Genomic DNA, 27,023 nt, shown 5'->3' with positions numbered 1-27,023 from the left:
TGTGGGGCTCAAACAGACTGTTTTGGGGGGTGTATCGGGGCATACTGTCGGTGCCCAACCCCCGGTGCCAGCATTCCGTGGTGAACTGCCGCCTCCAGGATCAGTATTGCTCTCCATGTGCCCCGCCTGGCAGCGGGCACCTGCAACGCAACGTTGGGCCAGTAGACCCAGGACAGAGACTCGGAGGTATGGGCCACGGGTGGTTCAGGGACCTGGGTTGTGCCTGCAGTAGTTAGTTGCCTGATTGCAGGCCAATAGGGGAAGTCAGGCTATGGAAGTTTAGCTGCAGATGGTCCTGCCTCATGTGTGATACCACTGTTGAGGGGGGGGAATGCCGGTCTTCGGTGCCTAGTGTTTTTATGTCACCGGGAGGTGCTTTTGAGCCCCTATTCGGTTAAAGCTGGGTGCTTAGGTCACTGTGCCCCTACTCATGATTAGTTGAGCCAATGTAGATGTGTGCTCTGCCATTCTTATGAGCACCGTGATTCCTGCCCAAGGATAAGGCTCCTGCCTGACGCCCAGAGGTCCCTCTACTGAGGTTGTAGGCCAGATGTCAATGTTATGCACCCATTGTTTCTTTTCTTGCAGGAGGTGCTCATGAATTCCTGCCTGATGTTAAGCTTTGGCACCTAAGGTTGATTTGATGGTGTACTTACTTGCCCCAGGATGCTCCAAAGAGTTATTGGTGCCCATGGTAAATGCGAATATGCCTTTCTAGGCCTGATGTAATATTGTATGCTCAATGTTCCTTTTGTTGCAGTGGATGCAGACGCCAGGCAGGAGTTACCTTCATACCTAATGTGTATCTTATGTCTAATGCCTGAGTTTACGCCTACAGCTTACTTCTAGGTGAGGCCAAGGATGAAGGTCTGAGTTTGCCCTGCAATATCAATCATATGTGTTACGCATTTCCTGACATTATTTTATTTCAGCTGGACACTAATGGACTTCCTTAACCTTTTTTCTTATTTCTCCAATTTTTCCTTGTAAATAATCCCCCGGGTATACTTGCTCTGGCGCCAGTTGGCGCCTCATTGTGATTACTGCTATTGTTGTGTTTTACCTTTGCAGGTTGGAGATAATACAACACTTATTCTTTTTCCAACCAGAAGCGGTGTCGTGTCTCTTTTGTGGTGTGCCTGGTGTGTCGTCTGTGAGTACTGCGTGGATGCTTCACACATGTCCTCTGAAGTTTCGCCTGCCCGCTCTGCTCCATGCTACCCCCTGCAGAATTGGTAACCCTATTTCTGACAGTGACCTTTTGAAAGCCAGAGTAGGGAGAAGTAGAAGTAAAGTGGGGGGCCCTGGGGTTGAGGGATATAAGTTGTTTATAATCCTCTCTAAGTAGAGAGAGTTTGGTCACTAAGGTAGTAATATTTCGGTCAATGTTGATGAGTGTTTGGGTAAGGAGGGTGAGCGGGGGAACAGAAGGGGCAGGGGTGGGAAAGGGTGTATTTTCAGTATTGGTTGGTAGGAGGAAGTTAATGTTCAGGGAGGGAAGGGTGTTGGGAGTAGGTGAGGGACGGAAAATCATGTCGAGGCATGGAGGGGGTGTGGAGGAGGGCGGGGCACTGAGAGAGGAAGGAGAAAGTTTTGAGTAGAGGGTAAGAGGTCGAGATGAGTGTGGGGAGAAATAACATCAATGTTGGGAGAAGGAGTGTAGTTAAGAAAAGGGAGGGTCGGAGAAGGGTGTGTAATAGAGTGAGGGGCAATGAGGGGTATTTTGGTAGTATAGCAGGGGCAGGAGTTGGGGTTGGGAGTTGGAGAGGTAAGAATGGGAGTTGGCGGGAGTGTTATTAGAGGGCGTGGGATTTGGTTTGTTCATGAGCAAGAGATTTGGGGAGATGCAGAGTGAGTTGGGGATGTCAAGGGGGGATTCAGGAGAGAGCGATTGATTAGAAGTAGAGGCTTGGGAAGGGGAAGAGGAGGAGAGGAGAGGACGAGAGGGGTGTGAGGAGGGGTACCATCAGGGTTTGGGGGAGAAGTGTGTTAAGAGGATGAAGAGTAGGGGGAAATGGGTGAATAGAGGGAAGAGCAATATGGAGGGCACAGGTGGTTTCTGTGTTAGAAATGGGGTTATGAGTTTGGGAGCATTGGTTATTAGCTTAAGTGAGGGTAGAATTATTGGCTAGCGTTACACCTAAATTACACCTGGTTTTCAGTACCCCACACTAGGCTAAAAAACATGAGCCACATGTGGAAGTAGGTGGTTCCCTGTAGAGGCAGCTGCACCTGACACCTGTTCTCCGGGGCGTGTTTTTGCCATACAAAGGCAGAGGCTTGTTTTTACTGGCAGTATAAAAAACTAGACAAGACTGATTCTGGAAAATAGAAATCTTATCCATGAATTTTTTTCCACAAATACTTCAAATATATTATAATCCCAAGTTGTTATATTTATCCTGATTATTGAATTTAATATCGGAGTAATTACCTCCAATTCCATTTTTAAAATTGCATAGACCCGCCATACCCTTCCTATTCTGTATCCCTCACAACCCTCTCTTGTGTTATTTGGATGAGAGTTCTACATCCACTCTCTCTGTGTACTCCCCTCCTCCACTTTTGTATTTTATATGTTTTCCCTGCCACCCACCACGTCTCTCACCTATTTTCAACAATTCCTACTCCCCTACTTAAGTCATCTTTTCCCTGAAGCCCCTCACTACCACTCCTGCCATTAATCCTCAATACCATTTTAAATCTGTACCATCATTTTATCCCAATACCCATTGTTCTCCTTGCCTCCTCTACCTGTTAAGATTGTGGTAGACGTAAAGCAGAGACTCCTGCAACTCCGATTTTATTAAATTACCCTAGTATCTCACTCTGTCCCTTTCTTTTTCAAAAATACTTATTACACTTACTGTTCCTTAGTACTTTAGTATTATAACATGGTTTAGCTTTAATTTTGTTTTACATAGCTGCCTGATATGCATTGGATACTTGGTATGGTACAATACAGGTTTTTACACATTTTAGTAATCTCCAAGAATAGAGATTGCAAGTCTGGATCAAGAGAAGGAATTACATTTTGTTTGTATTTCATCAAATGAAGTGCATATGCAAAGGCAGAGGGAGTCTTGTGTATAAATCAGTCTTCTCACAAAACGGTACAGCTCTAATAAATCATCCTCTACGCTCTGTTATTTCCCCACTTTTCCAACTCACCTCCTGCAGACTGGGGATGGTTTCAAGAAGAAAGACCTTGCAGGCTGAGTAGGCTTCAAAGAAAAGTGTGACTAGGGGAGCATCTACGGTGGCAGCAAACTGGCCTGCTAACATCTCAATGACTGCAGAAACATTACAAAATCACAGTTAAAGATCAAAGGCTTAAGTGTTGCATTTTTCTGCACATTCACCACCTTACCTGGTTGGATATACTGAACAAAATCAGTGCAATGTGTTTGCTGACAGCAAATGATTTTTTGCATGAATTAGACTCAATTCACATAGGTTTTCTCTGACTCTCATGGGTCATGTAATGGCATCCATTTCAATCCTACATCCTATTGTACTTTTGTAGCATTCTAGACACTAGACATTACATGGTAATAATTCCACATTACTGCAACTCACTGTATTGAACTCAAAAGAATGAAAGGACGAATATGTATCACCAGGGTGCTTTCTACTTAAAATTTTATGTGTTTAACAAAGAAGTGCTGGTTTGGGCATCACCAGAGTAAAAAAAGTGGTGTAATGATTTTGCACTATTTTGCTCCTCAGGAAGGAAGAAACTGAACCAATTTAATCTCATACATCTGAATAAACACTGATTCACTCAATTTTCTATTTTAAACATTACAAAAAGTGTGGACTCAAATTTCCTGTCCTATTATTGTAAATGTTTAGTTGGGAGCAAAACTTGCTTCCTGCATTCTCTATTTTTTAAGTGGTAAAAATGGTAAAAATATATTAACTCCATGATTTGCACCAGTCAAAACTTTTACTTAATATGGTGCTTAGTTTGCAATTGTGTGAGCTGTAGGTTGCAGCGAGATGCCTGTGCCAATTAAATGAACAAATACCTCTTGAAAATGATGCACGGTTTCCACAGGTTTTAATGCTCCTCTTCCTATGGAGGTAATTTCATAACTTAAGACCGGATTCTGGGTTTGTCAGATGGGTATCCCGTCACACACGTGATGGAGAACCGGTCTGTCTAATTACAGGTACAATAGGATATAAAGGACTTGTAATAAGTCTGCGGGAACAGACGTAAAGTTTGCAATGGAGCAATTTGTCCACCAAACTCTAAATCAGGCCCTTATATTTTTGTTACTAAAAAGAATAGGTTTTTCCTGGAGGTGTGCTCTTCAGACATGAGATGTGTTCCCCTTGTGACATGGCAAACTTGACACAGCAGCTCAGCATGCAAGTTCAATTGGCAGATGTACTAGAAAGTAGTGGAGTTACACTTTATGCAGACCAATGTTACAGTTGAATTCTGATTTGGGCCACAAATGAGAATTCAATGTAGATAAGTTATCAGTTGTTCAAAACTGTGGGATGACTATGGACTATTATTCTCTGCACCAATCAGACATAAGAAATTGCATCTCTTTGCATGAAGCGTGTTCTCTGCAAATGTTACAGAAGGGAACTTAATAAAGGTGTCCTTTCCCCACACTCCCCCAACCATCATACAGAACCCCACCCTTCCACCAGCGCAGGTACACACCAAGGCTAAACCAATATTTCTGGTTGACTGTAGAAGCAGTCTTCATTACAGGATAGAAGGTTCTGAGAATCAGACCCAGGTGTGATTCAATTTCTGGTCCTGCAAGAGAAAATAAAAAAAACATTATTAATGAAAAGAAAGACGAATACCAACCTAAAATGATGAGTGTGCTACAAAGCTCATGTGTTTGTTATGATACATATTGAAAAATAACCTGATGCATGGCTTTCTAAATTTTCCACTCAGCAGCAAATGAAACTTCAAACCTCCGAGGTAAAAGGGAAGCAAATTTCACCAGATTTGATATAGGAAAATGGGCGCCTTTCTTTTTTGACAAAATGACTGCAACTCCTTTTTAACATGGCTCCCACAAGTAAGACCTAACTACAATTTTTGCATCTTGGTGCAGTTGATGCATTTCTGCATCTACAGCAAAGTTTATACTAACTTTGCAGGAGAAAGCAAGTAGGGCATTTAGCCAAAACATGCTCCAGACAAAGCAACTTTTTACAGCTCATATAAGGCAATCAGCCTCCATCAGTAAGCGGAAAAGAAAGTTTCACATTGTCTTTACCCTGGATTCCCTGGATTCACTTGCACCTTCTTATAATGGTGATGAAGGAGAGCGGAAGTATGGCAGGGTTGCTGCATTTTTACAGAAATCCAAAATCCTTGTAAGAAGAAAGGCTTCATAGTTATGTAGTTAGTTTGTGTAAAGCTGTTTAGTTTTTAACTGTTTTTTAGCAAGAGACATAATGAAACAACACCTGTAAGGAACATCTGGTGCTGGTATATGGTGCTAAAATGTGAATCTGCAAAGTGAAAGGACTACGAATGACAACAAATCTAAAACAATATGTATCATTTTAACATAATAACCAAAATAGCAGCAATACATGTTTGTCCTATAAGAATTGCTGTCGGTGGACCTATATTTAAGATGCAACCATTCACTTCAAAGGCCTATTGCTGGAGCTCCATATTTGAAGCCTCCTGATAGAATTAGCACTGAGATATTTGTTTCTTTAATGGCACTGTCTGGAAAGTAATCATCTTAGAGTTGATTTGCATAACCATTATGACATGGGGTCGTAACAGATAGTGTTGCTGTTATATTTTTTTCCTGTTCATTGTCAATTTCCTCACAAATTAAGTGTTTCAACTATGTGGGTTGAAAAAACAAAGTCATGGGCTTCTATTCTCAATGCCACTATTTAGTAGAAAATAACTTAAATATACCCTGTGTGGATTCTTTCCACTTTCAATTTGCATAGAAATGCAATGCTAGTGATTGACCCACTTTCAAACACCACTGTAAAATGTATTAATCCACCATGGGCTAATACAAAATGTGAAACACTTTATTAAGGGACCAGAAAGAAGAAACCACCATCTGTCAGGGCATGCTTCAAAGCCAACTATCTGTGTATTTGAGTGGTGTGATGACATGAGCCAAAGTCAGATAATACTATCTGCAGCCAGACCTAAAAGCAATGTAGAATCCGTTAGATTGCCACAGATCACAGTGTTCCACAAGAACAAAGCATTTTTGAAATTACCGTATTGAATTGTCATTTGATGGATGGCCCAAAACACAATCTCCTCTTGAATAGATGGCACCATAAATAGATTTACAATCCTAGACGATATTGACATCGGTATCCCCTTGGTAAGAGCAATTTGACACATTAAAGCCATCCTTTCAAGTTCAGCAGAATTCTCCTAAATGTGTAGAAATATGAAATATTGGTCATTTAAATGATTTGTGACAAAAACACCAGACGAGATAAACAAATCCAAAACAAGAATTAAGTACAAAGTATCAGGTATGCAGACAATATTGTGAAACAGGAGATGCCTAAACACATCATTAAGGGCCTGATTATGAGTTTGGCGGATGGGATACTCCGTCATAAATGTGATGGATATGCCGTCCACCATATTACATAGGATATAATGGAATTGTAATATGGAGGACAAGATGTCCCTCAAGTTTGTAACAGAATATCGCTGACTACCAAACACTTAGGGCCCGATTCACATAACTAACTTAAGACAAAATCCTAAACTTACTACCATTTTGGTATTCACAGAAGGCACTTACTCATTTTGGTTCGCCAGGATGTTAGTGGACGTTACTTGAGTTTTTACATTTATTTTGGTGCCTAGAGTTTCCTTCTAGGTACAAAATGGTTGGGTGTTGGCCATCCTCGGTTTGACAGCCGTTTACCAAATTTTGTGAGACATATGATTTGGAGGGTGGTGAGAATGACTGTGGTGGTGCAACAGTTGTTAGTCAGTATGTGTGGTATAGGTAACAATGTAAGTTAAATAATGTGAGTTTGAAATGTTGGTGGCATTGGTTGATAAGAAGAAAATAGTGTAAGATTTATAGAGTATCTGGTGTAGATGTTAGTGTAAGGCATAGAAGGAGAAGAATTGTAGGTGATGGAATGTAGGCTATTTAAAAGTTTACAAAGGCATGTTTCGTATTGGTGGATTAAAAACAGGGGTCTCCAACTGGTTGATCGCAAGTTACTAGTAGCTCGCAGGCTGCTACTGAGTAGCTCACATATGATAATTGCCTGTCAACAAGCTTGAGGATATGCAGGTGCCATACAGATGACAAAGGTATTTAAAACACTGTGCCCGTTTCTATGATTTACTCAAAAGCTGAGAGTGCTGGATGATGCAGAAACCCCTTTTTCAACTTTCTTTCTAGCCTTTCTTTTTTCCTTTCTTTCATGTCTCTTGTTCCTGTCTTAATGTATTTTATTCCCTCTTTCTTGCTTTCTCTTAATTTCTCCTTCTTTCTCACTTTCTTACTATTTCTTTACATTATTTCTTCCTTTCCCTCTTTTGGTGTGCATTCTTTTTCAGTTCTCTTTCTTTTTGGCAAAAGTTTCAGATTGCCATGTTTCTTTCTTTTTTCATTTCTACCTCTAGTTTCTTCTTTTCTTCCATTTCCCCATTCTTTGTTTCTTTCAAATTTGTTCTTTCTTCTCCTATTTCAATCTCTTAATTGTTTCCCTATTTTTCTCTTCTTATTTCTTTTCCAGGCTAATTCTTTCTTCTTCACCTTTCTTTCCCTCCTTGTTTCTCTCAGTAATTATTTTCTTTGTTCTTTCATTCTTTCTTTTTTCTCCCATGTCTGTTTTTCTCTGTTTATTTTTCTATCTTCCACTCTTAATTGCTTTTGCTCCTTCTTTTCATTTGTCCTAACTTAGTCTTTTTCAATGTCTTTCTTTCTCCTCTTTTTTCTCTTATTGTTTCTTTTTCTCCCTCCTTTCGTTCAGTCTTATCTTTTTTCTCTGTCTTCATCTTTTCTCGTCTGTTATTCTTTTTCTGTCTTTTTCCTTTTGTTGTATTTACTTATTGTTCTTTTTTCTTTCCTACCTTCTTTTCTTTTATTCGTCAACTACTGGCCTTTTCTTCATCTACTACTGACCTTATCTCTTTCTTTCAGTTTTCTTCTAATTTCTTTCTCTAATTTTTTTCTTTTAATTCCTTTCCATAGTTTTCTTGTTGTCTTTTTTCTCTTACCTTCTTTCTTTTTGCTTTCTCTATTGTGCTCTTCATTCTTTCTACTTCTACTTCCTCCTTTGCCATACCTTCTTTCTTCCCTTCTTTTCAATCATTTCTTTCAAGGTTGGTTTCTGTATCTTTCATTTATTTTCTTCCTTAATTTCCTGTCTTGTGCTCTTTTCCCTGATTATTTCGTCCTCGTTAGTTTTCCCCTTAATTTTGTTCCTTTTTCATTTCCTATATTTCGCTGCCTTTCTTTTTTATTTTCCTTTCTTTCTTTCTTTCTTTTTTCTTTCTTTCTTTCTTTCTTTCTTTCTTTCTTTCTTTCTTTCTTTCTTTCTTTCTTTCTTTCTTTTCTTTTTCCCTCATTCTATCATTCTTTCCTTTTGTTTTTTTTTCTTTTCTCTTCCCTGTAATGTTATGGTATGTTAATGAATTTGTAAAGCACTTTGCTGTCCCAGCAATAGGGCATCCCAGCGTTAGTTCCAGGTCATATTGTGGTAGGAGAGAAGGGGTTGAGAAATAGGCCAGAAATTCCCACGTCTTCACTGCCTTCATGAAAGCCCAATGATTCTGGATACTCCTGATGGTCACCGGGAGCATGTTTGAGAAGGCCGGTGCCTTATCTCGGAACGAGCGCCCTCCTGCTCTTGCTTTTCTGACTCGGGGAACAGAGGCCAAGTTTAGCTCTGCAGAACACAGCTCACAACGTGGGACTTACGGAAATAATACATTTGATAGGATAGGGGAAGTAAGGATTCTGTGTGCAAAGCACAGTGTCTTGAAGTGGATTCTCTTATCCACTGGGAGCCAGTGCAATATGTGAATAAATGTAGCAACTGAGCAGAATTTAGGGAGTGCGAATAGAATTCGCACTGCGGCATTTTGAGCCCTCTGAAGTTGTTTGATACCTGTTTTATTAGAGCCCAGATAGAGAGAGTTGCGATAGTCCAGTCTAAAGAGTAAAGTAGACTAGATAACGATCTGGCATGTCGGTGAGTCAAAGAACCCAAGCAAAGGCTTAAGTCCTCTTAAAAGTCCAAAGCAGACAACTGCCACTGATTTCGTCTTTGCTTCGAAGGACAATGCACCATCTACCCAGACACTCAGATTGTTTTACAGCCTCCTTGGGCAAAGGGGGGACCCCAGCGAGGTGCGCCACCAATGATCGCCCCCATATGTGGGTATCTCTTCCTAAAAGAAGTATCTCTGATTCGTTAGCATTTAGCTGCAGACAGTTGGCTGACATCCAATCCGCAATGACCACCATATCATCATGGAATTTGATCAGACTCTAATTAGAGTTGTTGGAGAAGGAGATCATGAGCTGAGTAACATCAGCATAGGATACTAATGAGAGAGCCCTGTCTTTTGCTACCACCACATGAGGTTGATTATAAATGTTAAATAGCCTGGGGCTCAGAGCTGTCCCTGGGGTATACTCCATGACATATAGTGTGCACCCGAAAGCAAAAAGGGGAAGAAACAACCTGAAATGCTCTCTCTGAATGAAATGACGTAAGCCAGTTTAGGGTCAAACCTCCAAAACCTATCTCTTGTAAGCACCGTAAAAGGATCTCAAGTAATACTGTGTCAAATGTGGCACTTAGATCAAGAAGGAACAGAGTAAAAGTGTTGCCTTATTTATTAATTATTTATTTATGACATTTATTGAGCGCGCGGCTACCCCCAGTCAGGGGTGTCCCGGCGCTGAGGACTGCAAATGGGAGGAACTCATGGATTAGCAGCTGGAAAATAAAAATATCTTCAATTTGCCCCTGAATTGAGATTTGGTGTCAATAAGGTGCAGACTGATAGGTAGGGAATTCCACAGTTTAGATGCCATCATTGCAAAAGCTCTACCACCCTTTCGAGCTAAGCGGAATCTGGGAGGGATCAGGAGACGAAGGTGGTTAGATCTGAGAGCCCGAGAAGATTGAACTAACTTCAGCCTATGTCTGAGGTAACTGGGGCCTTTTCCCTTCAGAGCCCTGGAGGCAAGTATAAGGGCCTTAAATTTGATGCGCGCAGTGATGGGGAGCCAATGAAGCTTCTTTAAGTAAGGAGAGATGGAATGCCGGTAGGGGACCTTACAGATCAGCCTGGCTGCAGCGTTCTGCACGATCTGCAGTCTGGGAAGGAGGTAGGCTGGGAGACCAGCATACAAACTGTTCGCGTAGTCCAAATGTGAGGTAACAAGGGCATGCGTCACTGTCTTAAGTGACTCAGTGGGGAGAAAGGGGGAGATCTTTCTTATCATGTGAAGTTTGCCAAAGCAAGCAGAGGTAACTTTCATGATCTGGGTTTTATAGGATAGTGCGTTGTCAATTTGGACACCGAGATTGCGTGCCACTTTGACCGGGGAAGGCGGAGGATTCGATTCCGCGGGCCACCAAGTAGCAGGCAACAAGGGGGTCGCTTGATTAACGAACAACACCTCCGTTTTATCGGCGTTGAGTTTTAGCGTGTTCAAAGTCATCCAGGCTACGATATTGGATGGGCAGGTTTTAAAGTTTTCTAGTGCGAGGGGCGAGTGGTCTCTGAAGGAAAAAATAAGCTGAGTATCGTCAGCGTAAGAGACCACTCTGACCCCGAATGTCTCTATCACCTTTGCCAAGGGTGTGAGATAAACATTAAAAAAAGAGGACTGAGGGCAGATCCTTGTGGCACGCCACAGCCGAGCGTTTTTTTATCTTTAGACCAGAACGGTCGGCACCAGACTTGTTGCGTATGGTCCGTTAAGAAGGAGGTAATCCAGGCCAGCGGGGTATCACAGATCCCCATCTCACAGAGCCTGTCCAGCAGAATGGGGTGGGAGACCGTATCAAAGGCTGCGGACAGGTCGAGGAGCACAAGCATGGCTACCTCTCCCCAGTCCACGCTCTCCCGCACGGTCTCCGTAACCTCCAATAATGCTGTATCGGTGCTATACCCGGTCCTAAATCCGGATTGTGAATCGTGTAGAAGTTCATTCGACTCTAGATAGTCCGAAAGTTGTTCTTGGACAATTTTTTCCAGGATTTTAGCTGGTTTGGGGAGCAATGATATTGCCTTCATCTAGGGAGTCCCACAGATGTCCAGTACCCGCCAACAGGACATATTCGGTATTGTGATGGGATCTAAAACCATTGGGAGTCCAATATTTCGATGGACTACACATATTTGGTTAAAACAGAATTGATGTAAAATTCAATAGTTTTAGCCAGGAAGGGAAGAAGGGACATGGGATGAATATTTTCTGGTTTAGATACATCCAGAGTAGTTCTTCTCTTTTTTCCCTCTCTCTCTATTTCATACTTTTGGCGTTTCAAGAGCAAAGGGACACAACTTACCCACAGGGACCCCAAATGTAAACCTTTGTGATACTGATGGAGCAGATTTCATCTGCAGTCAGGCATTGTTTTATTTTTGTGCTACAGACAGGCTGCATTTAAATTGCCACGCACATTTTGGTGCAGGTTAAAAACATGGCACATGAAAAACATGAAAGTGAGGCCTGAAAATGCTTTTGCTGAATTAACATGTGGTTTACAGTGTAGAGAAAAGTGGCCTTTTTAGCTTTGAAGATTAATAGAATGTGTTTCTCTCTTCCCAGCTCATCCATGTAATCTAGATTTATTATTCCTGCCTTAATAGACTTTGACTTGTTGCATATTTTGATAAACATTTTCAGTTAATAACACCTCTTTTTATAATGTGTGTGAATTAATAATGCACGTGGGAAACATAATGGACTGATTTACATGAAATTAATATTATCTTTGTGTTTGTTTTATTTTTGGGGCCTACACAAAACATGGCTGCCTGTGAATCCATCAAGGCTATGGCTTGCAATTTAATGAGAAGGGAGCATGCGCAGACTGTGGCAGCTTTCCTAAAGGAGTCAAGGACAGCTTGAACTATACATTCTTGTGATTCTGCCAATGTACCAGTGTTAGTTAAAAGTGTCCATCTGACTACGCTGTGGAAGGAAGGATGAATTAGAATGAAACATTTTTCCTAGTTAATGTTGCAAACATATAAAATGTATTAAGTCATTTGCGCTTCTTTTGTTAAAACTGGTGAAGTCAGGTTTTTAGAATGAGTCAGGGGGGGTGAGAACTCATGCCATCATGACTGACCAATCACGTAAGGTTCTCCTGAAAGATGCTACATCTTTGTGTAATCTGCCAATAATTAGGGTATAAATACTGTCCTCTCTGGATGGCGGCTGGCTATCTCAGCTCAGCTGGCTTCTAGGCTCATTAGGGGTGTGTGAGCCCTTGAGAGAAGGAACAGATTAGGCCAGACATCCTATGGGTTAGGTACGAGAAACGTCCCGGGAGATTGCTGAAGGGGCAGAGGTGCGTCCGAGGAGATTCAGGGGGAGGTTTCATGCTTCCACGTCATATCTTGGCACTTCAGGCCACATTCCTTTGAGGCCTGTGAAGGAGGGGCTGCTTTCCTCTTTTAGACACAGACAGACAGAGAGTGCAGTGGATCAGGATAGAATTAGATGCTAAACTTTAAGTTTATGCTTTGACTAATTAATTAGGTCTAAAAAGATTTATTTGATTTATGCATTTATTTCTCTTTATGGGAGATTTTTGCCAACTATTTAATTATTGATTAGCTTTGCAAGACTATTTTTCTTAGAAACTCTTTAAGAATTGTGACTGAAATTTTGCGCCACATTTTTCATAACCACATGTAATGCTTATATGCAGACTGTAATGTGTTCTGTATTATTGATATTTTTCCTGTTTTCCAAATTCTGTAACCTGATTGATATTTTACTAATGAATAAAGGGTCAGAGAAAAATTAACTTTTTGACTAGAAAATAAAACCCTTTAAAATAATCAACAACTCTCTTTTTTGGCTTACAATAATAATTGTATTTTGACTGTTCATCTTTATTTAAAGTCTCCTGAAGGTAATACATGGTGTGAAGGGCCCAACACCTTTTGAGCGGTAAATTAGAGGTAGCATGGAGGTTTTACATTGAGAAACTACCAGAAGAAATTACCGCTCCATCAGTTTTTGGTAAGCAGAGAATGGTCATTATTGATTAGTTTGGTGATTAATGATTATTGATTTCACCATCAACTATTCAACTAATGGACCATTGACCTTAAGAAGGGAAATAAAATAATTGCCCAAGTTAGATAAATGTCCAAGTCCTGATTCCTGACTCCAATGCTCAGAACCTGAAGATTGGCAAAGCAGTACTGGCAGGTGATGCAAGAAGAGGTGTGAGTATCAATAGGGTTGTGAAATGTTGTTAATATACTAGCATGTATTTTTGAAGTGTTGAAAATAGTAAGGATTTTTTTACTGTTGGTGACATTTTGCTCATTTTGAATTGATGGTGTTATTGATTATATTGGTAATTTCATAGGACATAATTTTTGGTTATTGATTACATGTTTTAACTCTTCATGTTAAGTTAGTGTCTTGTTCTATGTTGTCTGGAACACGCAGGTATGCACACCTGTGGAATCCCGGGAAGGAATAGCGGGTGGTAAATGGAAGCCACACTGCACTGAGGTTACTCGTCTGTTGGAATAACACTGAGAAGCTAGGTAGGGCTGGCAGTGTTAAATTAGGGACTATTTTCTGTGTGAATGATTGATAGCAAAGAGTTCGCTGGTGAAACTTTGGTCTGATATCACCTAGAAAGGGTCACACCAAAGGAGTAGCAGGTTCTTCTGAGCTAGATTGACAGCAAAAGGGTTCGCTGGTGAAACTTTGGCCTAAGATATATCCTGAAGGATAAGTCCAAAGGAGTAGCAGGTTCTTCTGAGCTTGAGTGAAAGGTAAGCGGAAGGGATTTACCTGTAGTGTTTGAAGAGTAAACGGAAGGTCTTACTTTGTGAAGGGTAAGCGGAATGTGTTACTCGCAGTGAATATAAATCTATCCTTTATTTAGCACAACAGACAGAGTAGCGAATGTATTTATGTTGTTACTAACAGAGTTATTGATTAAGAGAAATATTGCAGTAAGATTTTGTGGAGGGTCAGTGGTAGGAGTAAAACTGACTAAAATTGAGACTGACAGCTTTGGAGAAAAGAAATTGCATTGAACTATTGCAAAAATGAAAATGTTTGATGGTTTAAAGAAGCTGTTAGGAGGTAAACTGAAAAATTCGTTTTTCATTGGTGATGCTCCTGAAGGAACACCTGTGCATTTTATGTCTACCAATTTGGGACAAAATACATGTATGTGGGTTCACCAATTGTGCAAGATTACTGAAAAAGAAGGTGCTTTGAGGTTTCCAAAAGATGGTACTTTTGAATTGCAAATTATTGACAAATTAAGGGAAGTGCTATGTGAAATAAAGACACCATCTAAAGCTGCACAATTTGAGGCCTTAAGCATGTGGGAAAAAGCAGCAAGAGAGAAAGCAAGTGAGGATGAAAAGGTAAAGCACCAAATTCAGGAGAAGAGAATTAATGCTGACAAAGAGCTTCAAATAAATAATGATTCAGGGAATGATATAATGGATGCATTGTTAACTGAGTGTCCACCACTTTATGTGGTTCTCATGAAAAATACTGAAAATAGTGCACCAGTAAATACTACAGGGGCTACTGCTTCTGTTGAACAGAGAGAAATACAGACTGAGAAAACTGTGCAGACATTGTATATTGACCCATTACCTGTTGATTCAGTACTGACAGTGATACCTCCAGGTGTTACTGCTTCAAATATGACTGATTCAGTTCAAGAATTACAAACTGCAGATGCACAGATAATGCCTAGAAAAATTATGACTGTCCCAATTAATATGGTCCCTACTGAAAATGTTCAAAGAGCTGCAGAATCAGTGATTTTGCCAGCGTTTATTTCAGAAACTCAGAATACACAGATTATTGAACAGAAATTACCCCAAGCACTGAAAGGTGAGGGAAAAATGGTATTTACAACATCTGCAGCCCAGGATAAAATGAATGTAATTGAAAATGGGATTTTTCAAACCTGCTTTGAGGAAGCAGCAGTGATTAAAAAGATAGAAAACATGGGAGAACATATTAACACAGGCCCTGGAAAAGAGAGACAGCCTAGTGTTTTAAATGGAACATGTGAACATGAAGAAATTAACAGTCCTTGCTGTTTAAATAATGAAAATGTGAACCAGTGTCAGGAAAAAGAATTAATTTCCCTGAGTAAGGAAACAGCTGCATGTGCATTAACTACACATAATGGACTGACAGATTTGGCTCAAAAATATGAAAATGATGTTTCAGGAAGTTTTCCATTTCAGAAAGGTTTCAGGGTACACATGGATGATGAAGCAAATGAGAAAATGTGTTCTTCAGGAATGCAATTGCACATTGCAGAAATAAAATATATTTTCAAATGCAATGGGTTTGAGAAATTAGGAGACAAGTGGGCAAGAAAACATGAGAAGAAAAAGAAACCACCAGACCAAGCAAGGAAACTGGATCAGGAAAAGAAGCCACCAGATATAATTGAGAAAAATAATAAGCAGAAGAATGAGGGAGAAGCTTTTGCTTACTCATTGAGAGAAATGGTGGGAGAAGTGCATGTTCATATACCACAAAATAAAAGTGAACTTGCAGCATTTCTGAACACAATCCCACAATTGAGAGACACATTTATGCTGTGGTACCCACAAGTTGATGGATTTGATGAAATATTGAAAGAGTTGTGCATTAATTTGGAAATGTTCTTTTATATTGCCATGCTGACTAAATTGTGGTTTGAATCTAAAGTTGTTGTTCAAGGGCCAGGTGAGGAGACAGTGAAAAGGGTTTGCATGAATGCACCATCATTTTCTGTTGTTATGGAGGAAAATATAGCAGTGATTTATTTCCTAAAGGGCAGAGTGCTAGCAAAGGATGTTGATTGGGTACAGATTAAAAGAACACAGGATGGAAGTAAAGGTGTTTTGGTTTGTGCAAATTTATTTATGGATGTTGTACTGCTGGAAAATGTGTCCTTTTGCCATCTTTATAACAGATTTGAGCATTGGAAGAAGAAAAATAAATTTAAACATGATGCACAAAAACATGGAGAATTGCAGATGCAAATTATGCCAGCTAAGCAAATGCAAATGTCAGTTCAGAAACAGGTACCAATGGCAGGAATTGTTCAAGCACAGATGGTCCCACAAAATATGGAAAATGCTAACATTAATTTAAATAAGGTGTCAAGAGCAAATGTGAATTATTCCCAGAGACAAAAACAGAACCCAGTTCAACAGGTTACTGTGTTTGCAAATGAGAGTTTTAACACTCACAATTCTGAATTTACCAATTCCATTGTGAAGGCAGTGGAAGTCCAGATTTAGTTGCAGGAGTTTTAAACAAAGAAATTACAAACCCAGTATTAGAAAAATGTGCACCAAAATTAGGCCCATTTGAGGAAGGTTGCAAAACTGTTGTTTGTGACTCAGGCCTAGCAGAAAAACAATTATTTTGCAAAGTAAGCAGCTCAGATTACTGTACATCAGATAATGTTCATTTTCAGATTCCTGAGGAAGATGTACATTTTAAAATGGCCCAACAAGAGACAGCTGTAGCATTATTTTCAGAAAAGAGAGTTGAAAAATTACCTTCTGCTTTGGAAACAATAATAAACACAGAAATAAGAGAGTTCACAGAGAAGGATGCCAGGTTAATAAAATGTGCAGAACATGTCTTATTAAAATTTGAACCAGATGACATGTATTCAGGAACACAATCAGTTGCAGAAATTTTTACCAATAAAAGGATTTTTGATGGAATTGATTAGAAGTTTGTGTAACTTTCTGATCATAGGTTCACAGAAAATAAATGAAAAGAACAGAATAGTGCAGGAGATTAAAAGCATATTTTTTCCATGTTGTCCTGTGGTACCGAATCCAGCCAATATATTTTTTCACATTCCATGTGGTGAAGAATGGCTTATTTTTATTGATTTTTGCCAGGTTCATGTCACAGTGCCATTGGATGAGAATAGTCAGGAGTACTGTCAAAAAGAAGATGAATACCTGGGACACAAAATTGGAAAGGGAGGTAGAAAGGTGTCACCAGAGAAGGTGGAAATAATTTCCAAGATGAATACACCGAAAATTCAGAAAGAAGTCAGGACATTTTTGGGAATGGTTAGCTGCTGTAGAGAGTGGTTACTAAACCTTTCCCTAGTGGCTAAGCCTTTACTGAGGCTGACACACTCAGGTGTGTCTGATCCGCTTCCATTGGACAACAACTGCACAAAAGCATTCCTAGAGTTGAAAGAGAAAAAATGTCGCGCCCCAGCACTAGGAATGAAAGTTTATTTGAAAGAAAATACACTAATTTACAGTGAGAGGGAGGGCTGCACTCTCTCATTGCTTATTCAAAAAGATGGATGTGTTCAAAGGTCTGTGATGTATTGCCCAATGACCTTTGACCCTAACTTCACAGAAATGTCAGCAAATGAATTGGATTATGATGAAACTGAATGAGTGTCTAAATATCATGAAAATATGCATAAAGCCAAATTCAGACTTCAAAGATGAACGTCTGAGTCAGCCCAACAATGTCCATTTTGTAGATGGCCCATGTTTGAAAGGTAACACATTAAAAGCAGCACATGCTGTGCTCCTTATACATGATGTTGTCAAAGCTTCATGGCTTTTAGTAATTACCCCAGCCCAAAATTCGAAATTGATTGCCCTTACCATAACATGCAGTATATCTGCTCAAATGAGAGTCACTGTTGTCATGGGAGAGAGAAATGCTAATTCAGTTGCACAAATGTGTGTTCTGTTAGCATATACATTCAATGGAATCTTCACAGATGAATTACAAGAGGCTCAAGAAAATGTTTTTGAAGCAGCACAACAGGATTGTATCAGAACTGTTTTGAGAAAAGTGACAACTGCATAGTGGCAAATGTGTTATTGCAAAGACTGATGCCCAGGTATAGATTGCCAGTTTCTCTGAAATCAGATCATAATGTGGGCTTAAAGATAATAAGTGCAGAACAACAGATTGGACAAGGAATGGATTGTAGCTATCTGCCTGAAGTGTCAAGCATAATAAAGCAACACAATGGCAGCACTGAGTTACCTTTTGTAAAAGACTGTTTTTCAGCATCACCAAAGTGGCTTGAAAATGCATATGCAAATGCACTTGTGGAAAACACTGAGGAGAACACTAGCCATTGCTGTGTAGGTCTGGTTGATGTACAGTGTGCAGTTTCTCACCAGATTGCAACTGCTACACAAGATCTGCATAATGGATGGTGCAGCAGATTTGATCTGAGAGATGCTGTGGTGAAACATCTGAATATGATCAAAGTGAAAATAAGAGTGAAAGGCCTTGGTTGAAAAAAGTGCAAAGGATTGATGGTGCTCTGTCAGAGTTTCTCAGCACCTAAGTAGTCCAATTTGCATGGAAAGTATGAGCCATACTAATGACAAGCTGATGACAAATGAGCAAAGAAATGCTGAAACTGTCCTGGTGAATTCTCCTTTTTTATTATTTTAGTTACTTATTTTAAAGAAGACTGTTCCAAGAAGCTACTTACAGAACTCTGCACTAAAACAATTGAGCGTGGCTATATATGATCTGATTACAGACCAGACTTGTGTTTGCCTTAGAAATAGAAGTAACATTCTTATATGCTCAGCTTTTGCAATTTAAAAAAAAAAAAAAAATACTGTCACTAGTGAAATTAAATATGTGTGATGAATTATAAATCATTTTATTATGATTTGAATTATCAGAAGGGTGGATTGATGGAGCAGATTTCATCTGCAGTCAGGCATTGTTTTATTTTTGTGCTACAGACAGGCTGCATTTAAATTGCCACGCACATTTTGGTGCAGGTTAAAAACATGGCACATGAAAAACATGAAAGTGAGGCCTGAAAATGCTTTTGCTGAATTAACATGTGGTTTACAGTGTAGAGAAAAGTGGCCTTTTTAGCTTTGAAGATTAATAGAATGTGTTTCTCTCTTCCCAGCTCATCCATGTAATCTAGATTTATTATTCCTGTCTTAATAGACTTTGACTTGTTGCATATTTTGATAAACATTTTCAGTTAATAACACCTCTTTTTATAATGTGTGTGAATTAATAATGCATGTGGGAAACATAAAGGACTGATTTACATGAAATTAATATTATCTTTGTGTTTGTTTTATTTTTGGGGCCTACACAAAACATGGCTGCCTGTGAATCCATCAAGGCTATGGCTTGCAATTTAATGAGAAGGGAGCATGCGCAGACTGTGGCAGCTTTCCTAAAGGAGTCAAGGACAGCTTGAACTATACAGTCTTGTGATTCTGCCAATGTACCAGTGTTAGTTAAAAGTGTCCATCTGACTACGCTGTGGAAGGAAGGATGAATTAGAATGAAACATTTTTCCTAGTAAATGTTGCAAACATATAAAATGTATTAAGTCATTTGCGCTTCTTTTGTTAAAACTGGTGAAGTCAGGTTTTTAGAATGAGTCAGGGGGAGTGAGAACTCATGCCATCATGACTGACCAATCACGTAAGGTTCTCCTGAAAGATGCTACATCTTTGTGTAATCTGCCAATAATTAGGGTATAAATACTGTCCTCTCTGGATGGCGGCTGGCTATCTCAGCTCAGCTGGCTTCTAGGCTCATTAGGGGTGTGTGAGCCCTTGAGAGAAGGAACAGATTAGGCCAGACATCCTATGGGTTAGGTACGAGAAACGTCCCGGGAGATTGCTGAAGGGGCAGAGGTGCGTCCGAGGAGATTCAGGGGGAGGTTTCATGCTTCCACGTCATATCTTGGCACTTCAGGCCACATTCCTTTGAGGCCTGTGAAGGAGGGGCTGCTTTCCTCTTTTAGACACAGACAGACAGAGAGTGCAGTGGATCAGGATAGAATTAGATGCTAAACTTTAAGTTTATGCTTTGACTAATTAATTAGGTCTAAAAAGATTTATTTGATTTATGCATTTATTTATCTTTATGGGAGATTTTTGCCAACTATTTAATTATTGATTAGCTTTGCAAGACTATTTTTCTTAGAAACTCTTTAAGAATTGTGACTGAAATTTTGCGCCACATTTTTCATAACCACATGTAATGCTTATATGCAGACTGTAATGTGTTCTGTATTATTGATATTTTTCCTGTTTTCCAAATTCTGTAACCTGATTGATATTTTACTAATGAATAAAGGGTCAGAGAAAAATTAACTTTTTGACTAGAAAATAAAACCCTTTAAAATAATCAACAACTCTCTTTTTTGGCTTACAATAATAATTGTATTTTGACTGTTCATCTTTATTTAAAGTCTCCTGAAGGTAATACATGGTGTGAAGGGCCCAACACCTTTTGAGCGGTAAATTAGAGGTAGCATGGAGGTTTTACATTGAGAAACTACCAGAAGAAATTACCGCTCCATCAATACATCTCCTATTCTATTAACACTTTATGGTCCCTGTATCTGGAATGAGTTACTCTAGGGTATCTAGGTGCAGTGTTTTCGTTATTTGGCCTCTGTGTGCCTTTATCACTCCTATATTAGACAGAAGCTCAGAAAAGGGTGAAGTCACCTGAATTAACGAGTTTTGATGGCAGTGTAGACTGCATGTGGTGGTGAAGGAACTATATGCTAGCTAGTCGTACCTGATGTAGTTTGTGTTGCAGGTGTGTAGAACAGTAAAGATTGGGATGTAGGTTTCATGTATGTTGTAGGTATTGAAGGTGCGGTATGTAAGTGCAGTGTTGGTGCAGGTTAGAGTTTACCTGGTGGTGTCAAATGTCCCTAAAATGTATCAGAGTGGCAAGCTTACACTAATTTGCATTGCATCATGGTGGTCAGTACACTCATTTTATAGAGGCAGACCATTTTCCATGGTTCCTTCCTAGGGACACTCTTTAATATCAATACAATAATTCATCCCTTTGAACTCTAAAATACCACTACACCAAACTAAATGGCCCGGAATGATAAAACAAAGAACGTGCAAACACTAGGTAACAAAAAAATTGACTGTTGTCTTGTGAGTGCTAACAGTAGGGAGACTCGTAACTAAAACCCTTAAAAGGGAATAATTGAATATTGCGCCCACAATAGCATTGGCGGCTCCTCTGTTAAGGTGGATGAGCATCGCCCCACTGTTTGAATTGCAAGCTGAATACAAAAAATGTAATTTAATAATGTTTGTTATTATCATTTTGTTTTCTGTATTCAGCTTGCAGCTGAAGCCAGGAGGTTGGGGCTGGGCTCCGCGTGTCACAGGGGGAGAAGCCGTGGTCGCACCTAAAGTGCGCATGATGGCTTGGCCGGCCATCTCAGGCAAGCCAAAGCGTCATGTGCACACTGCATGTTCTCCACGGAAGCTGTATTACAGCCTGCGTGGAGAACATGCACAGCCTACCAGCCCCTGTCTGAGTGCTGCACCATGGCGATCCAACCAATCACAATGCTGCTGTAAGGCAGCATTGTGATTGATCAGGGGATTCTGGGAGGCTATGTGCTTCCAGTGGAAGGAGGAGGGAGGAAGAAGAGGCGGCAGGATGCAGTCGGTGGTATAAGCAAGTGCTTTTTAATTATTTTTATTATTTCCCACCACCTCCCACTGTGCCCCCGCCTCACCACCACTATTCAGAAGCAGTCACTACTGAATAAAAGTATCAGTGATGGTAGTTAAGAAAATCCAGCACTTGTATTATATTCCTACTTAAAGACTTCTTAATGGAAATGAATTAGAAACTGGTGTGTAAATGAAAAACTGTTTACAAAATGCCATATTTTATGTTTAATAATTTTTCTGATTTTATTATCCGTGCAATGGTTTTAATTACCCATGCATTTTACAAATCAAACTTACTTGCTTAGGCTTACTTTGTTAAAAAGGCCATTGTTTAAAATATATTGTGTGGATACAGTGTCACTTTAAGTTTTTATATTTTTATTGAAAATTAAATACTACGACCGCATTTCACACAGTGTGAAACAAGTTATACTTTCTTGATGCACTTAATTCTGGACTAGCACCTAATATATTGTATAGGTCCTCCTGACAAAATCTAATGACGCAGTAGCAGCTGGTGTCAATACGGTATTTTACATAGAGTTATTCCGCTCTGCCTTCAAACACGGGCCCCATGCACAAGATCAATTTATGGCTATACATACTGGATTTTCATATGGTGCCTGTCGAGCACTTCTGATTTACCCGCTATCACCACTTATTTTCTTGAATCTGACAGCCTGTGCCACATTCCTTTAAGGTATGGTACTAGAATATCTTTACACACAAGATGATGGACGGAATGTTGCACAATGACTGATTTGCATATGGCCATGTCTGAACTGGGGTGGCTTGGTGAGCAAAATAACAAAGGATTAAACACAGATCTGTGACTGGGGGTGAATGTTTTGCCATTGTGCAACATTCCGTCCATCATCTGGTTTGTTTTGCTGTTCACCCTATGTGGGAAGGGTATGCCCGGACGTGGGTCCCGTGCTCACTAAGCCACTGGAGTCAAGCTATCCTGGCTGAAGACGGCTGATAGCCAGAAACCGGTCCTAGGATTCTTGATTCCGGTCCAGGGAAGACATGGCTTGGCAGTTCGGGCTGGACTGTTCCCATGAGACACAGGGTCAAGACTGATTAGCATATGGCCATGTCTGAACTGGGGTGCCTTGGTGAGCAAAATAACGATGGATTAAACCCAGATCTGTGACGGGGGGTGAATGTTTTGCCATTGTGCAACATTCCGTCCATCATCTTGTGTGTTTTGCTGTTCACCCTATGTGCGAAGGGTATGCCCAGACGTGGGTCCCGTGCTCACTAAGCCACTGGAGTCAAGCTATCCTGGCTGAAGATGGCTGATAGCCAGAAACTGGTCCTAGGATGCTTGATTCTGGTCCAGGGAAGACATGGCTTGGCAGTTCGGGCTGGACTGTTCCCGTGAGGCACAGGGTCAAGACTGATTTGCATATGGCCATGTCTGAACTGGGGTGCTTGGTGAGCAAAATAACGATGGATTAAACCCAGATCTGTGACTGGGAGTGAATGTTTTGCCATTGTGCCACATTCCGTCCATCATCTTGTTTGTTTTACTAGAATATCTTTGTCAGTATATTATCTGGCATACATATTCTGTACTAAACATTGTTGATAAAAGTTGTCACCACATTTAGGTCAGGATATTGATGTCAAATGATATTCTATAGGTAATATTCCAATATATAATCCTATTAATTATTACATTCCCACCCACTGTAAAACTAAGTTGGTGCTCTCTTTTCAAGAGCTGTTATATTTCTTCCAGATCCCACGATATCACCAATCCTGTGGTACATCCTACAAAATCCCTTCTATTGCCACTGGGTAATTAATTAAACTTTTTCATGTCAGGAATATCTTGCTATTTGTTAGTGCCCCATTGGATCTCCCATGCATTTCTTCAGCTGGGCTCTCTCCTCACATCCATTGTGGCATCAAGATAATCATCCTGTGTAAATTATTTCAGAACCTCTGGGAGAGCCATCTGTATAACCCTGTTAACAATACAATGGCACATCTGCTAGTTTCTATACTGACTACAGATCACAACAGAACTATTTGGGATACTAAAGGTCTGACTGAATGATCAGTAGTAATTCTGCTTTGCCACACCAGTAAAGATGCAGTGTTTGCAGCTCCTGCCCTGAAGCTCCTGAGGTTTCCCAAGATTGAGTGAATAATTACCAGCTGTCGGTGAGAACCTGTTTCTTACCGAGTACTTCAGGATGCTGTCCAGAGTGTCAGATATCACCAACATGTTGCTCTCTGTCAAATCCCTTTGAGTGATTGTAGTGTACATACAATGTACAATAGCTAGTTCCTGCAGAGGTGTTAACTGGGTAAAAAGCACATTTTATGCATCTGAACAACAGGGTCAATCAGGGACTTATTCACAAACTGTAACATACTATAAAATGCTTTTCACAAAACCTATATCTGAAGACTTCTGCCTCCAACTCTCTTACCTATTCTACGAGGAGATCTATGCCCCTCATGTATACCTACCGTTTTTTTCTATCTGAGGAAGGATAGGGGTGATTGGCTGGAAAATGGGGAACATTTATTATAAAATGGGAGGGATTTTGGAAAAGGTAAGGGGGTAAAGGTAGGATTAAAGAGGTGTTTATGGAAGGACAAACACCTACCCACAACAAGGTAAGCTTGTTGATATTCACAAACTGTACTTACTTTATTACTTAAGCCATAAAGGTCATAAAACAATTACAAATGTTTTTCAGCCCAGATCTGGAGTAAGTGCAGAATCACACATGGCAAACCACTGAAATTGCAACACCATTCCATAACAAATAATGGAGATAAGGACGTAAAATAAAACCCAATAGAAATAAATGTTAGAAATACATGAACTTATTTTGAATTTAAAAAAAGATATATCTATATCTATCTGTGAAAGGAACTAGTCTCAATACCAAACTGTACAGGAAGCCGAGTGCAGGAAATACTATCTTGCACTCTAACAGCCAACATCCGGCACACTTAATTCGGAGTATTCCCTTCGGTGAAATGCTCCGAATAAGAAGAATCTGCAGTACGGATGCCGAATGCGCGGCTGCGCAGGAGGCATGCAGATTGCGCTTCCTGGCTAGAGGCTACTCCACTGATGTCTTGACCAAGGCTATCTCACGTTCTAATTCCATGAGTAGGCAGGAGGCACTAATACCTAGAATGAAAAATATCCAACTGAATAACGATGAGAACAAGGATGCTCGAATTTGTCCCTCCAGAGCTATTTTAACATTCAATCGACAACATGGGGCTCTTCGTAAAATTATCTATAAAAACTGGAATTTGGTTCTAAGTGACCCTGTGATCGGTCACATGATGGATACTAAGCCAACTCTGACTTTTAGAAGATCCCCATCTATGTCAAAAGCTCTGGTCAGTAACACCTTAGAACCCAAGATTTCTACCACCTGGTCAGCACTGAAGAAGGGATTTAAGACTTGCCCCCAATGCAAGGCTTGTCGTTTTGGCAGCAACAGGACACATTTTAAAAGTCCTTTTTTTGAGCATCCTACCGCCATTTCTAAGTGGCTCACATGTAAAACGGAATATGTCATTTATGTGTTGGAGTGTCCTTGTGGGCTACAATACGTGGGCAGCACCAAGCTGCCCGCCCACAAGCGAATACTCCAACACATACGAGCAATTTCTGGACATGATCAGAACTATCCGGTTGCCAGGCATTTTCAGGAAAAACATCTAGGGGTCCCTGATTCACTTGTATTCTTTTTAATTGATTGTGTTGAGGCGTCAAGGAGAGGAGGTGACCATGAGGCCAAGCTCCGTCTCCTGGAGACTCGATATATTTTGGAATTAAACACCAAAAATCCAAATGGCCTCAACGACAGGGAAGATCTCTATACTTGCCTCTAGATTCTATTCTTATGCCTATATTTGCCTGTCCGGATATTTTAACATTCATTGAACTGTCTCCTGCAAAATTGTTTCCTGTTGTAAATATGATGAAATCTTTTTCTCTTTTTACCTTAGTATGTAATTGACTCTGATTTTAACTTTGGAATTATTAATGATCAATATTTTGCACTTTACTTAAATTGCACTTTACACTATGCACTTTCATGTCTATGACTATTATCGTGACTTGCCCACTTGGGCTCAACTTAAAATGCTTATTGCTATTGTGTCATTATTTGTGCTGCTAACGGATATCCATTATTTACATTATTTGTAAATACTATATTTTTCTATATATATCGGAATATTAGGATTTTAACACTTCAGATCAAACATAGATGAATTTTATTTATCATGTATATACATATGGTACTGTTGTGTATTGATCAAGTTTTGCAAATCTTACATGTTTCTATCTTGTATTTATTAATTAATTTTTTTATATTATTGGTTGTAAATATGTATATTGCATAATCTTGAATCAATGGTAGCCCACTTGGGCTCTTATCCGCTGTTCCGTTATATTATTTGCAGAGATTTACGATATGAAGTATTTTCTTCATTTCTATGACACCATGTAACGCACTGTCACTTTAAATAGTCTGGCTCTTTGCTTGCAATCTGTCATGTGATCAAGCCTCCTTGGAGGCGAAACGCGTCATGGCGGCAGCGCTGGCTTCTACGAATTAAAACACTGTTCACCAGCACTTCTTGGGTCGGCTCTTTGTTGCAGTTATTCGAACTTCGCTGTTTGGTGTGACAAGATTCGCTATATATATATATATATATATATATATATATATATATATATATATATATATATATATATATATATATATATATATATATATATATATATATATATATATATAGATCAAGGCTTCACAAGCCGAACGCACAGACGTTTTGTCTGCCACTTGCTACATTTCATTACATTTCATTTTGTTTCACGGAGTGCCTTCCCGGGTGATTCTTTCGGAGCAGCCCTCTTTCCCCCTTTGCTATTTTCAAATCCCCCTATCGAGATGTATGATGGTGTTCACATATAAAAATACACTCTTTTAAGATGTTCCTTTCACTGTTAAGCAAGGCCTGAAACAGGCAATGCCGAAATGCGTTTACTTGTTAATTTAAGAACAAACTGTGATCCCTTGAGTGCTCTGTGTTGTCCCATTGAACCTAAGTTGTAGTAAACCTTGTCAGCAGATTTTAAGCAATAACACTGACTCAGGCCAATCTTTGGAGAATAGTTGTACATGTATATATGCTTGGAAATGGTGAAGTGACAAAAGGAGTAAAGTTACTACAAAGTCTAAGAGTAAATGTACACATGTGTGTGTGTGTGTGTCCTTTTGTACTGGTAATCATTAACATTTTTCTGGTGCTTCATTTTTCTCAACTA

This window comes from Lissotriton helveticus, chromosome 9 (genome assembly GCF_964261635.1).
Source record: "Lissotriton helveticus chromosome 9, aLisHel1.1, whole genome shotgun sequence".
Lineage (NCBI taxonomy): Eukaryota > Metazoa > Chordata > Amphibia > Caudata > Salamandridae > Lissotriton > Lissotriton helveticus.
The sequence above is the reverse complement of the archived record's forward strand: the minus strand, read 5'-3'. Positions refer to the sequence as shown.